This window comes from Diaphorina citri, unplaced genomic scaffold (assembly GCF_000475195.1).
Source record: "Diaphorina citri unplaced genomic scaffold, Diaci psyllid genome assembly version 1.1 scaffold597, whole genome shotgun sequence".
NCBI lineage: Eukaryota > Metazoa > Arthropoda > Insecta > Hemiptera > Psyllidae > Diaphorina > Diaphorina citri.
This window is the reverse complement of record NW_007378031.1, coordinates 109,969-123,794: the sequence shown is the minus strand read 5'-3', so window position 1 is coordinate 123,794 and position 13,826 is coordinate 109,969. Positions and strand designations below refer to the sequence as shown.

Below are 13,826 nucleotides of genomic sequence, written 5' to 3'. Positions count from 1 at the left end.
CGCCAAATCCGGGAACATAATCGCGAAATCCGCGAACATAATCGCCAAATCCGCGAACAAAATTGCCAAATCCGCGAACATAATCACAAAATCCGCGAACATAATCGCGAAATCCGCGAACATAATCGCGAAATCCGCGAACATAATCGCGAAATCCGCGAACATAATCACGCGCGAACATAATCGCGAAATCCGCGAACATAATCGCGAAATCCGCGAACATAATCGCGAAACCCGCGAACATAATCGCAAAATCCGCGAACAAAATCGCCAAATCCGCGAACAAAATCGCGAAATCCGCTAACAAAATCACCAAATCCGCGAACATAATCGCGAAATCCGCGAACAAAATCGCAAAATCCGCGAGCATAATCGCAAAATCCGCGAACAAAATCGCCAAATCCGCGAAAATAATCGCCAAATCCGCGAACAAAATTGCCAAATCCGCGAGCATAATCACGAAATCCATGGGTTAGAATTAGTATGAGTGAGTCAGTTACACAAGGGGCTGTATATATTTAGGATTTTCATTAAATTCTAAATTTCTATAGAATTTTCCACCCATATAGATTTTTTCCATCTCTTTTGCATGTTTTTCCTATATGTTTTTACCATTATCTTAATTTCCACACTATATTAACACCTTTACCCCAGCTTGAAACCTGAGCTTTTTGTTTTGGCAATCGCCAAATCCGCGAACATAATCGCGAAATCACATAGGTACGATATGTACATAGGTACGATAGGTGATAGAAAAGTAGAATCAAGCAGAAAAAGAAGAAGAAAACGCAAGGAGTAAGAAAAACAAAAGGACAAGGGAAGGAAGAAGAAGCAGGAGGAGATAAAGAAGAAGAAGAAGAAGAAGAAGAAGAAGAAGAAGAAGAAGAAGAAGAAGAAGAAGAAGAAGAAGAAAACAAAACGTCAAAAAAAATTTGTTACAGAAGTAGGTAGGTGGGTATTACATACCTACCTACAATAAAAAAGAAGTCCTTGTGGGTCCTTTTCAAATCGTTTTTTATTTCAGACTTGCAGACCTATGTATTGATGTAAATAGATACCTATGTAATGAAAAAAAGGAGAAATCAATCAAACTAAAGAAAAACTAAAGAAAAAAATAATAAAATATAGAAATCAATCAAACTGGAATACCGAGATTCAACACTCGTATTTGCCTATAGATTTTCATTTGATTCTAAATTTCCATAGAATTTTCCACCCATATAGATTTTTTCCATCTCTTTTGCATGTTTTTCCTATGTGTTTTTACCATTATTTTAATTTCCACACTATACCTATTAACACCTTTACCCCAGCTCGAAACCTGAGCTTTTTGTTTTTGGCATAAAAGCTTACTGAACCTAATTTTAAAGTTAAAAAACGCGTCCCGAATTTTTTCTGGGACAAAAACGGAAATTCGGGAAAAAACGCCCCAAAATGAAAAACTGAACGGGACGCCGGGACACCCCCTGAAATTCGGGACTGTCCCGGCCAATTCGGGACGTTTGGCAAGCCTACCTATACTTATTAATGTGGGTTCAACACACTTATTTTCTTAATTATTAATATTTTCACCTATTTTTCTTTCTCTGAAGTTATTATGACAATTTTTGTAATTTCTATGATTTTTTTATTGTTATTGACGAACGATAGTGGGGTTACTCGACAGTTTTGCGTTTGGTTTGAATAAATAACCAAAGATATATGTACCTACATTTATATTTTTCAATTCTCCAAATTGTTAGGTAATTATAATTATGGAATCAAATAAATGTATGAATATGGGCGCAGTCTTGAAATCCATTTATGTAAGCTGTTATTTCTGTTTGTGTGATGTATGTTGAATTTGTTCGAGTGAATAGAAAGCATTCCAAAAACGAGTAATGAGACGTTTCAGAAACGAGTAATGAGACTATGCCACCTGATCAAAGGCCAATGATTCCCAAGATCCCATACAATTCCAAATGTTACAATATGGTGAATGATGTGAATGATGCTCTCAAAAATACATTTGCATCCAGTGGAAATATACATCAAACTCATGGCTTCGTCTACTTTGCTGCTCTTACTGTTTGTTTCCTCTTGAACATTTTTATCGAGAATGGACCGAACACGAGATGCAATCGTAGAAATTCTGTTCCACCTTGGAAATTGAGACTCGAGAGGAAGATAGATGCTATGAGAAAACATATCGGTGTCCTGACTCATTATAATAATATTAGATCAGATCAGATCTCACCACCTTCATTCAGCCATGGAAAGACTTTATCTTCCTAGACGAGAAGGAGGACGTGGATTGCTCGACCTGCACATGGTTTATTCAAAACAAGTAGTAAAATTCCGTACATACCTACTTCTAAAACTATGGAACAACTGAAGTCTGATCTACAGAATGTTGTAATGAAGGGGAAATTCCCGAAGTCCTTGTATAATGACCCAAATGTTCATAAAAATCTGTCCAACTACTTCTAAAACTATGGAACAACTGAAGTCTGATCTACAGAATGTTGTAATGAAGGGGAAATTCCCGAAGTCCTTGTATAATGACCCCAATGTTCATAAAAATCTGTCCAAATCATACCTTACGGACGGATATCTTATGCCAGAGACGGAAGGATTCATCCACGCCATCCAGGATCAAGTGATGAAAACTCGCAACAACATCAGACACATAATGAAAGTACAAATCGACTCTGATCTTTGCCGTCTTTGTAACCAGATAACGGAATCCATCCAACATCTACCATCCAGGATCAAGTGATGAAAACTCGCAACAACATCAGACACATAATGAAAGTACAAATCGACTCTGATCTTTGCCGTCTTTGTAATCAGATAACGGAATCCATCCAACATCTCAGTTCAGACTTATGTGGCGTAGACCCACAGGTGGGCCAATAAATGGTACGTTTTTTAGGTGGACGAATAAATGGTACACTTACCCTATTCTATTCTATTCCATTCTTATTTTTAGGCCATGCATTAGGTATAGGTACAAGAGATATTTCGAGAACAGTTTGATTTATATATATGTAGGTAGCAATGAAATACATAGGTCGCATGCTTTTCTAGAATGTTCTATGCTCCAAAGACGCGATATAATAATTTCCTAGAAATTTAATTTTTTCAGCGGATTTATGCCATCATTTGCAATTACCTTGTAAACGTTTTTTTTTTTATAATCATAATGGGTGAACCAGAGAAACCTCGAACGAATAGTCCATTTTCATTTCAAATGTCAAAAAACATTCTCCACCTCTGCCATCAGTTGAACCCCCCTTTAATTTAGATTTCGAGTTTCAAAAGCTGTATTTTCAACTCGGAATCTGACACGACACGATCAAGATTACCCCTTCTCTAAATCCCGAATGCCAATCCTTGATTACCATAGATTATGTGAGATGGGCGGGCCATGGGTCTTTTCCTAGTTTTAGAACTTTGCAAGTAAAAAAAAAAAAGAAAAAAAAATCCAAGCCGTTCAAAAGCTACAAAGAATTGCCAGAAGACGCCATCTTGGATTTCCTATGGTTTAGCACAGGCTACAACGCCACCTAGTGGTTGAACTAATTTCCAATGTCTTTTCCTAGTTTTAGAACTTTGCAAGTAAAAAAAAAAAAGAAAAAAAAATCCAAGCCGTTCAAAAGCTACAAAGAATTGCCAGAAGGCGCCATCTTGGATTTCCTATGGTTTAGCACAGGCTACAACGCCACCTAGTGGTTGAAATAATTTCCAATATTTTTTTCTTTAAAAGAGGGGAAATGAGCTTCAAAAGAGGGAAAATCGCCTCGGATTCCATTTATTTACGTTCCTTATCCTATTCGCCAAAACTTTCGATGGTCAGTTTTTATGCCAAAAAAAAAGTTTTTCTTCTTCTTTCCTTTTTTTTTACCCTTGTACCTACATGTGAAGTATGGTGCCAAATATTGCCCATACTTTGCATTATTTACCTTTACCTATTGTATTGGACTAATAAATAAAACGTATATATTTATAGTGCTTATTTATACTGCTCACATAGGACTGAAAAGTCCCTTTACTCCAGCAGTAATAGTAATAGTGCTTATTTATACTGCTCGCATAGGACTGAAAAGTCCCTTTACTCCAGCAGTAGGCTACTACTATTATTGTGGTCAAATTCTCAAATTATATTGAGGATAAAATTCCATACCTCGGCTGGGATTGAACCCACGCCCTTCTGTTTATCAGGCGAGCGCCTTGACCACTACACCACCGAGGCAACAGTAGGTACCTTACATGCTTTTATTTGAAAACATCCAAAAATTTTGAAAGGATATGCAAGTGTATCACCAAAATACATCTCAAAGTGTAGTATCCATATTATTAGATGACACAGAATCCACTATGTAGCTTAATTAATCCACTATTTTAATTGGGGTCTCATAAAATTATCAAGGTGTATTAATCAAAGAACGACATTTTAAACGCTTTACAGACAGTAATTCCTTGTAGTTACCAACCAAGTTTCAATTGAATCAACCCAGCAAAAGTGGCTCAAAATTTAGTTACAAGTTAAAAGCATGTAAGTAATACCCAACTTGGATTTGTTTCCAGACAAGGTGGTGATGAAGATCTCAATTGTGTTTATGTTGATTTGTATTGCAATCACCACCACATCGGCCTCTCCATTATTCAATAACTGGCAGGAGAGTGCAGACCTCGACAGTTGGAGTGAACCCTCCTCTTTCCTCGACGGTTGGAATGGATTCTCACTCGGAAAAAGAGAGAAAAGAGAAACCACCAAAGAAAAAGAACCCTTCTATAAGAAATTTGGGTTTTTTAATAAGTTGAAAAATGCCTACCAGATATTTAAAGAGGAACTTGAAAGGCAAAAAGTTGCGCGTGGGCTGGTAACAACTAAAAAACTTTACACAATTGATCCAGAGACTAATCTGATAAAGCGAAATGACAAAGACTGATTGGATAAGGCCCAGGGGTGTACAAACTCAAGGCGACCGCGGGCCGCATTGGAACAAAAATTGTTGGCCGCGGGCCGCAATAATTTTTAGCTTAGGGTTAGTCTACTTAGACTTACCCCCTCCCCCTGTGTTATTGAAAATGAATCAAAAGTAAATAGCGCCGCAGGAATTTTTATTATTATACCACTGGATGACAATATCAACACAGCCTATTCAAACAAGATAGCCAAATATGAAGATCTTAGGCGTCAGTTAAAAAACATCTATAACAGGGTTGTCCAACCTTTGCGCACCCGAGGGCCACAAGAGACCAAGGTAGAGAGTTGGCGGGCCGCAAAGTTAAAAATTCAACTCACAGGTGGGGCCTTCTACACGGGTTTTTGTGGGCTTTCGCGGGCCGCAGAAATGAACTCGCGGGCCGCATGCGGCCCTTGGGCCGCGGGTTGGACAACCCTGATCTATAATAATAATGTGTTCATATTTCCAATAGTCATTACAACCAATGGGCTTGTACACAAAAACACGTTCAGTAATCTGGAAAAAAATAAGATAAAGAACGCCAGAAATGTTGTAAAGAAATGCCAAAAATCAGTTATCATCTCAACAACTGGAATTATAAGAAGAGTGCTTGCAGAGGAAGAATGAAGTACCTACATGTGAAGTATGGTGCCAAATATTGCCCATACTTTGCATTATTTACCTTTACCTATTGTATTGGACTAATAAATAAATAATAATAATAATAATAATAATAATAATAATAATAATAATAATAATAATAATAATAATAATAATAATAATAATAATAATAATAATAATAATAATAATAATAATAATAATAATAATAATAATAATAATAATAATAATAATAATAATAATAATAATAATAATAATAATAATAATAATAATAATAATAATAATAATAATAATAATAATAATAATAATAATAATAATAATAATAATAATAATAATAATAATAATAATAATAATAATAATAATAATAATAATAATAATAATAATAATAATAATAATAATAATAATAATAATAATAATAATAATAATAATAATAATAATAATAATAATAATAATAATAATAATAATAATAATAATAATAATAATAATAATAATAATAATAATAATAATAATAATAATAATAATAATAATAATAATAATAATAATAATAATAATAATAATAATAATAATAATAATAATAATAATAATAATAATAATAATAATAATAATAATAATAATAATAATAATAATAATAATAATAATAATAATAATAATAGTAATAATAATAATAATAACAATAATAATAATCAAAATACAAACATATTTACGAGTGTGTACCAAGGACGCTACTGTAATTTTTTTGTAAAAATCGAATTTCTTAGATACTAACCCCAGACAATGTTGCTTAACCGTTTTTCTCGTAAACGGTAAGAGCTATCGAAAAAAGTATGTAAGTCGACCCACATTAATCTGGGATCAATCAGATATTTAAAATCATAACCTTAAATTTAGAAAATATTGATTCCTAGATTCCTAGGTAGTCACAAAAGATAATGAGAAAAATTCAAATTCAAAATAGCGGAAAATATCTTTGAAAGGTCTAAAATTAAATTTTATTTCCATTTATTTTGTCGTTCCAAAGTACAAGCAACCGTAACATCACGGTACAAGGATTTATTGACGTTCTGTCAAGGTCCAAGGTCCTAGTAAGGTCCTCTAGGTACTCTCCAGTTTTACATTTGGTTTGGATGTTTGTTTGTTCCACTCTAGGTAACTCGCGATATCCTGGTCCGATTTCGATGAAATTTGGTATTAAGTATAATCCTTGAAATTTGGGGTCCAAGAACCGAGACGGGACCATTTTTGGTCCCCCAGTACATCTGATGTTTACTTGAGTCATCATTATAAACCTTTCTATTGTTTCTGCAAAAAAGGCACTTATGTCAAAATACCATAGCTCAGGTAAATACATTGTTTTTAATAGAGTTTTATATGACAGGATTGACATTTGGACTGATTGGTCGTTGGTATCTATTTATAAATACATATTTATGTACATGAAGCTTGTCATGAATCAATTTTAAACTTTTGCCACGAAAAGGAGGAAAATAAAGTAGAGCATCGCGCCGCAGGCGAAATTTTTTCAAAATTTGATCTACCTACAACCTTTCAGAAAAATAATTTTAAAAAATCCTTTTAACAGTCTTGACACATTTTGATTTTCTTCCACAATTTTTTCATTTGTTTAATTTTTTATTTTTCCTTAAATCGAAATGAGCTCACGGGCCGCACAAAAGGAGTTGGCGGGCCGCAGTGCACAGCTGGATAAGCTGTGATTTAGGACTCAGGTACTTACTTCTTGTCTGCGGGCCCACTCATCTCATCAGTATCATCAAGCTGGTGACAACAGCCAACGACCAATCAGTCCAAATGTCAATCCTGTCATATAAAACTCTATTAAAAACAATGTATTTACCTGAGCTATGGTATTTTGACATAAGTGCCTTTTTTGCAGAAACAATAGAAAGGTTTAAGCCAACGACCAATCAGTCCAAATGTCAATCCTGTCATATAAAACTCTATTAAAAACAATGTATTTACCTGAGCTATGGTATTTTGACCTAAGTGCCTTTTTTGCAGAAACAATAGAAAGGTTTGTAATGATGACTCAAGTAAACATCAGATGTACTGGGGGACCAAAAATGGTCCCGTCTCGGTTCTTGGACCCCAAATTTCAAGGATTATACTTAATACCAAATTTCATCGAAATCGGACCAGGATATCGCGAGTTACCTAGAGTGGAACAAACAAACATCCAAACCAAATGTAAAACTGGAGAGTACCTAGAGGACCTTACTAGGACCTTGGACCTTGACAGGTGGAACAAACAAACATCCAAACCAAATGTAAAACTGGAGAGTACCTAGAGGACCTTACTAGGACCTTGGACCTTGACAGAACGTCAACGTCAATAAATCCTTGTACCGTGATGTTACGGTTGCTTGTACTTTGGAACGACAAAATAAATGGAAATAAAATTTAATTTTAGACCTTTCAAAGATATTTTCCGCTATTTTGAATTTGAATTTTTCTCATTATCTTTTGTGACTACCTAGGAATCTAGGAATCAATATTTTCTAAATTTAAGGTTATGATTTTAAATATCTGATTGATCCCAGATTAATGTGGGTCGACTTACATACTTTTTTCGATAGCTCTTACCGTTTACGAGAAAAACGGTTAAGCAACATTGTCTGGGGTTAGTATCTGGGATTTTCTTCGTTATCTGTTATATTCTTTTTTTACCTATCGTTTTGTTTGTACAAAAAAGAACGTAACAGATAACGAACACAGTGGAATAATTATACTGAGAAAACAAATAAATATTTTAAAAAAAATCATTGTTTCCTGTTTTTAATTAATTAATTCAAAAACTGATTTGAATAATTTGTTTTATTAATTTCATTCGTTAGTTAGGACAAGACAAAACATTGAACAAATAAAAGGTATGATTATTTGAGCGTCCGCTAGGTTCGCTTGGGTTATCGTATTTGGTTTTCGCACGCTTTGCTAAATCTAAAAACGTGACGTAAACAAGATGGCGCCAACATGGGTTGCGTTATCGGGATCAAGAAGCGATGCGAAATCTCTCTATTGTATGTTAAGTGTAGGAAGCAGGTTTCTGCTCAAGGTATCCCGAAATCGAAGAGAAAAATATTTGACCCGATTACATTACTTTCCTTCCTATAGGATAAGGAAAGTAAAAAGACAAGATAGAAGAAAGCTAGCCGTTCCGAGAATGAACATTATTCGTTAAGGATAAAATGCGCCCCGGGCGGGAATCGAAACCGCGGCCTAGCGCTTACGAGGCAGGCGCGCTACCACTACCAACCAAGCTAACTAGGCTGGCTTTTCAAGTTTAAACGCCCTACACTTTTACAAATTTACGATGATGAAATTTCCATGTTAGAAACGCGCGTAAATTTAAATTCTTTTTGAATAGATCACGGTTATTTTACATTTTTGAAGGGGACATTGATTTTGACTGAAATTTTTCGATGTTGGTAGGTATCTTAATTAATTCAGAAATTAATTAAAAACAAAAACATGGCAACAAACTTATTTTTTATGTAATAATTAATTATTATTTTTTTCTTTTCTTCGTTATCTGTTATATTCTTTTTTTACCTATCGTTTTGTTTGTACAAAAAAGAACGTAACAGATAACGAACACAGTGGAATAATTATACTGAGAAAACAAATAAATATTTTAAAAAAAATCATTGTTTCCTGTTTTTAATTAATTAATTCAAAAACTGATTTGAATAATTTGTTTTATTAATTTCATTCGTTAGTTAGGACAAGACAAAACATTGAACAAATAAAAGGTATGATTATTTGAGCGTCCGCTAGGTTCGCTTGGGTTATCGTATTTGGTTTTCGCACGCTTTGCTAAATCTAAAAACGTGACGTAAACAAGATGGCGCCAACATGGGTTGCGTTATCGGGATCAAGAAGCGATGCGAAATCTCTCTATTGTATGTTAAGTGTAGGAAGCAGGTTTCTGCTCAAGGTATCCCGAAATCGAAGAGAAAAAAATTTGACCCGATTACATTACTTTCCTTCCTATAGGATAAGGAAAGTAAAAAGACAAGATAGAAGAAAGCTAGCCGTTCCGAGAATGAACATTATTCGTTAAGGATAAAATGCGCCCCGGGCGGGAATCGAAACCGCGGCCTAGCGCTTACGAGGCAGGCGCGCTACCAACCAAGCTAACTAAGCTGGCTTTTCAAGTTTAAACGCCCTACACTTTTACAAATTTACATGTATTTTACTTGTGGAATCAGAATTAAACTTCCAACCTCCAACACTGAAAGTGGGGTAATTTGATAATTGAGTAGCCCAGTTAAAAAAGAATAAATGTGAAGAATATAAATGGCCCACCCTGTATGAATGATCTATAAACAAATAAAAATAAATACAATTTATACTTTTCGGTGAAAAGATCGATGATCCTGTCTACAACTCACATATCATATAAAAATGTCTCAATATTGATTGAATGAATGGCTTCCCATATTATGTACATATATTGTTGCTTAAAACCTATGTATACTCTAAACCATTTGAAGTCCAAGATGGCGTCTTATGGCAAGTCAAGGTTGGGACTTGTCACAAGAGGGGACATCGTATCAGATTCTGAAAAGAAACAGACTCTGATGTACTTACCCTGTGGGTGTGGTTATCTACCGGGTTGAGATGAGCTCGGACGAGGTGAGATAGGATGTTGTTTCTACAGTTTGCATTGGAGTGGTAACTTGTATTTTATTGAAAATCGCTAAAAGAATATCCCATTATGCAAAATACTTAAGTTTACCGAGATTCAAATGAACTAGCCCAGTAAAAGTGACTCAAAAGTTAGTCACAAGATTTGATCCATAATATGAACAAGTTGAATAAGAGCAGATAAAAAGCAATACTCAACTTGGATTTGTTTCCAGACAAGGTGGTGATGAAGATCTCAATTGTGTTTATGTTGAGTTGTATTGCAATCACCACCACATCGGCCTCTCCAATATTCAAGAACTGGCAGGAGAGAGCAGACATCAACAGTTGGAGTAACCTTTCGTCTCTCTTGAACCGTTTTAGAAAATTCTCACTCGGAAAAAATGCTAAAGAACCATTCTATAAGAAGTTTTGGTTTGTTAAGAAGTTGCAAAAGTACTTCGCTTCTAGGAGAGAGCAGCGTGAAACAAACAAATCGAAGGATCTTTACGAGCGAGTAAGAACCATTCTATAAGAAGTTTTGGTTTGTTAAGAAGTTGCAAAAGTACTTCGCTTCTAGGAGAGAGCAGCGTGAAACAAACAAATCAAAGGATCTTTACGAGCGAGCGAAAAAGCAGTATTTTAGACAATTACAGGAGGACGGAATAGAGGAGCGATTACGAGGCACAACTAGAAACCCTCTCTTCCCTCCAGACATATCAGAAGAATGGTGGCCCCCTACTATCACATATGCAAGAAAAGAGAAATTCAGATATCAGGATCAGGACAATCACGGGAGCCACTACAAGCTTAAACGATAAGATCATACAATATACAATTGAGAAAAAGCAGTATTTTAGACAATTAAAGGAGGACGGAATAGAGGAGCGATTACGAGGCACAACTAGAAACCCTCTCTTCCCTCCAGACATATCAGAAGAATGGTGGCCCCCTACTATCACATATGCAAGAAAAGAGAAATTCAGACATCAGGACAATCACGGGAGCCACTACAAGCTTAAACGATAAGATCATACAATTGAGTAAAATATTAGCATGGGGGATAAAACAAGGTCAGTCTGGCTAGGGGACGTTAAACAGAGAGTAGACTAGCGTCTGGCTGTGGGACTCTAAACAGCCTAGCGAGCTGGCAGTTTCAAAGGGTTCTCTCCGCTTTTTAAGACCAAGCACAAGTCGTCGCGATGGTTGACGAGCCAGCCACTTTTACATTGCTAGAGCTAGAGACCATCACCTCGGTGTAAAGCAGATACAAAAAGATATCTTTATTCTGCTATTGCCATTCGGCAAAAGCTAAAGCCGCTAACGGTGTAAAGCAGATACAAAAAGATATCTTTATTCTGCTATTGCCATTCGGCAAAAGCTAAAGCCGCTAATGTAAAGCAGATACAAAAAGATATCTTTATTCTGCTATTGCCATTCGGCAAAAGCTAAAGCCGCTAAAACTTTCTTCGTTTTAGTCTCAATATTTTTTTTAATTTTTATAGTTTTTTCTGAGATAATAAAAAAAAATCATGAGAATCACCAATTAGCCCAGTTAAAAAAGAATAAATGTGAAGAATATAAATGGCCCATCCTGTATGAATGATCTATAAACAAATAAAAAATAAATACAATTTATACTTTTCAGTGAAAAGATCGATGATCCTGTCTACAACTCATATATCATATAAAACTGTCTCAATATTGATTGCATGAATGGCTTCCCATATTATGTATATTGTTGCTTAAAACCTATGTATGGTAACTTGAGCAAGGATAGCGTGGGAGTGTTGGGTTGTTGGGTATTTTTTCTAACCCTCTGTCCGGGGCAGCCATGTTTAAAATTTCTTTTATATATATATATTTTTTTTTGCTTTGTAATATCTAATATAAATGAAAAGTATAATATAAACGTGCAAACTCGAGGTAAAAAGTAAAAAAAAATGAATTCAGATTGTATACAATACAAGTTGCGGTATATATATATATATATTTTTTTTTGCTTTGTAATATCTAATATAAATGAAAAGTATAATATAAACGTGCAAACTCGAGGTAAAAAGTGAAAAAAAAATGAATTCAGATTGTATACAATACAAGTTGCGGATATTTTATTGAAAATCGCTAAAAGAATATCCCATTATGCAAAATACTTAAGTTTACCGAGATTCAAATGAACTAGCCCAGTAAAAGTGGCTCAAAAGTTAGTCACAAGATTTGATCCATATATGAACAAGTTGAATAAGAGCAGATAAAAAGCAATATTCAACTTGGATTTGTTTCCAGACAAGGTGGTGATGAAGATTAATCAAAATTTCGAAGTTCCCGCCAACTTTACACACTCATGAAGGCTGTGTTAAGTTACCACATCATTTTCCACACGCCAAGAAAGGATGGGAATGGCCTATCTCAACCCAATACATAACCACACCCTGTAACCATAAAGCTGTGTACACACAGCGGTAATCAAAATTTCGAAGTTCCCGCCAACTTTACACACTCATGAAGGCTGTGTTAAGTTACCACATCATTTTCCACACGCCAAGAAAGGACGGGAATGGCCTATCTCAACCCAATACATAACCACACCCTGTAAACATAAAGCTGTGTACACACAGCGGCGACGCCGTCGATCGATTAGGTGAAATGGTAAATCGCGAGGCAGTGTACCGTTTCAGTCGACGTCAATCGACGGAGTCAACTACTAGGGATGTAAATGAGTTGCAAATATATCGATATAAATCGATATATCGACGAGAAGTATATCGATATATATCGGTTTTCGATATATCGCAACATCCCTATCATCTTTTTTTTTTTTTTGTAGTTTTAAAAGATGAGTGTTCCACCGCCGTTTTTATTTCGTAGCAATGAAACAACTGCTACATTAGACGCATGTGGCCTGTGTCGTAGCATGCCCATCCAGTAGTATGCCCTTTCATCGGATGGGCGAGAAGAGGACACATACTTCTACTTTCCGTCTGTGTCGTAGCATGCCCATCCCGTAGTATGCCTCTCATCAGATGGGCGAGAAGAGACACAATACTTCCCATTTACGGTGTGAGTTAACATGCCCATCCCGTAGTATGCCTCTCATCAGATGGGCGAGAAGAAGACACATACTTTCCGTCTGTGTCGTAGCATGCCCATCCCGTAGTATGCCTCTCATCAGATGGGCGAGAAGAGACACAATACTTCCCATTTACTTAGGTGCTGGGTCAACACGAGAACACCAGAAAGTAACCCGTTGAAATATTTGCAATCGAAAAACGAGTACAATTTTTGTCGATGGTGGGATTCGAACCCGGGACCTTCTGCATGGCAAGCAAGCGCGTTACCACTGGACCAACCGTGCCCCGACCACCTTATATGTGAATACTCCTTGCAGATTTGTACAGTCGGTTTCGCTTTCAGCTAATATTGGCCTCCTCTTTGTAGCTTTTGAACGGCTTGGAATTTTTTTATGTGTGTAAAGATTTAAAATAAGAAAAGACCCACGACCCATCTCATAGAACATAATGTTTATTATTGGTGGCCCTAGCCAATCCTTGTCACCCTAGGGTCCATTTTTGGCCTAAAAAAAAACACTCCAACACCAACAACATACAAACAAAC

The 13,826-nt window shown here is 35.6% G+C and overlaps 1 protein-coding gene across 3 annotated transcripts in view; it reads left to right on the top strand.

Annotated features, from left to right (window-relative positions):
* Window positions 1–13,826, top strand: part of LOC108252544 — a 42,977-nt gene that overhangs the window by 3,177 nt on the left and 25,974 nt on the right. The window contains exon 2 of one of the 3 annotated variants that reach the window (XR_003391843.1): window positions 4,570–5,093. The exons of the other annotated variants lie outside the window; for them this stretch is intronic. The gene's annotated coding sequence lies outside the window, so the exon portion shown is untranslated. Of the gene's footprint in view, window positions 1–4,569; window positions 5,094–13,826 lie in introns of those variants that run through there. 3 annotated transcript variants of the gene reach the window in all.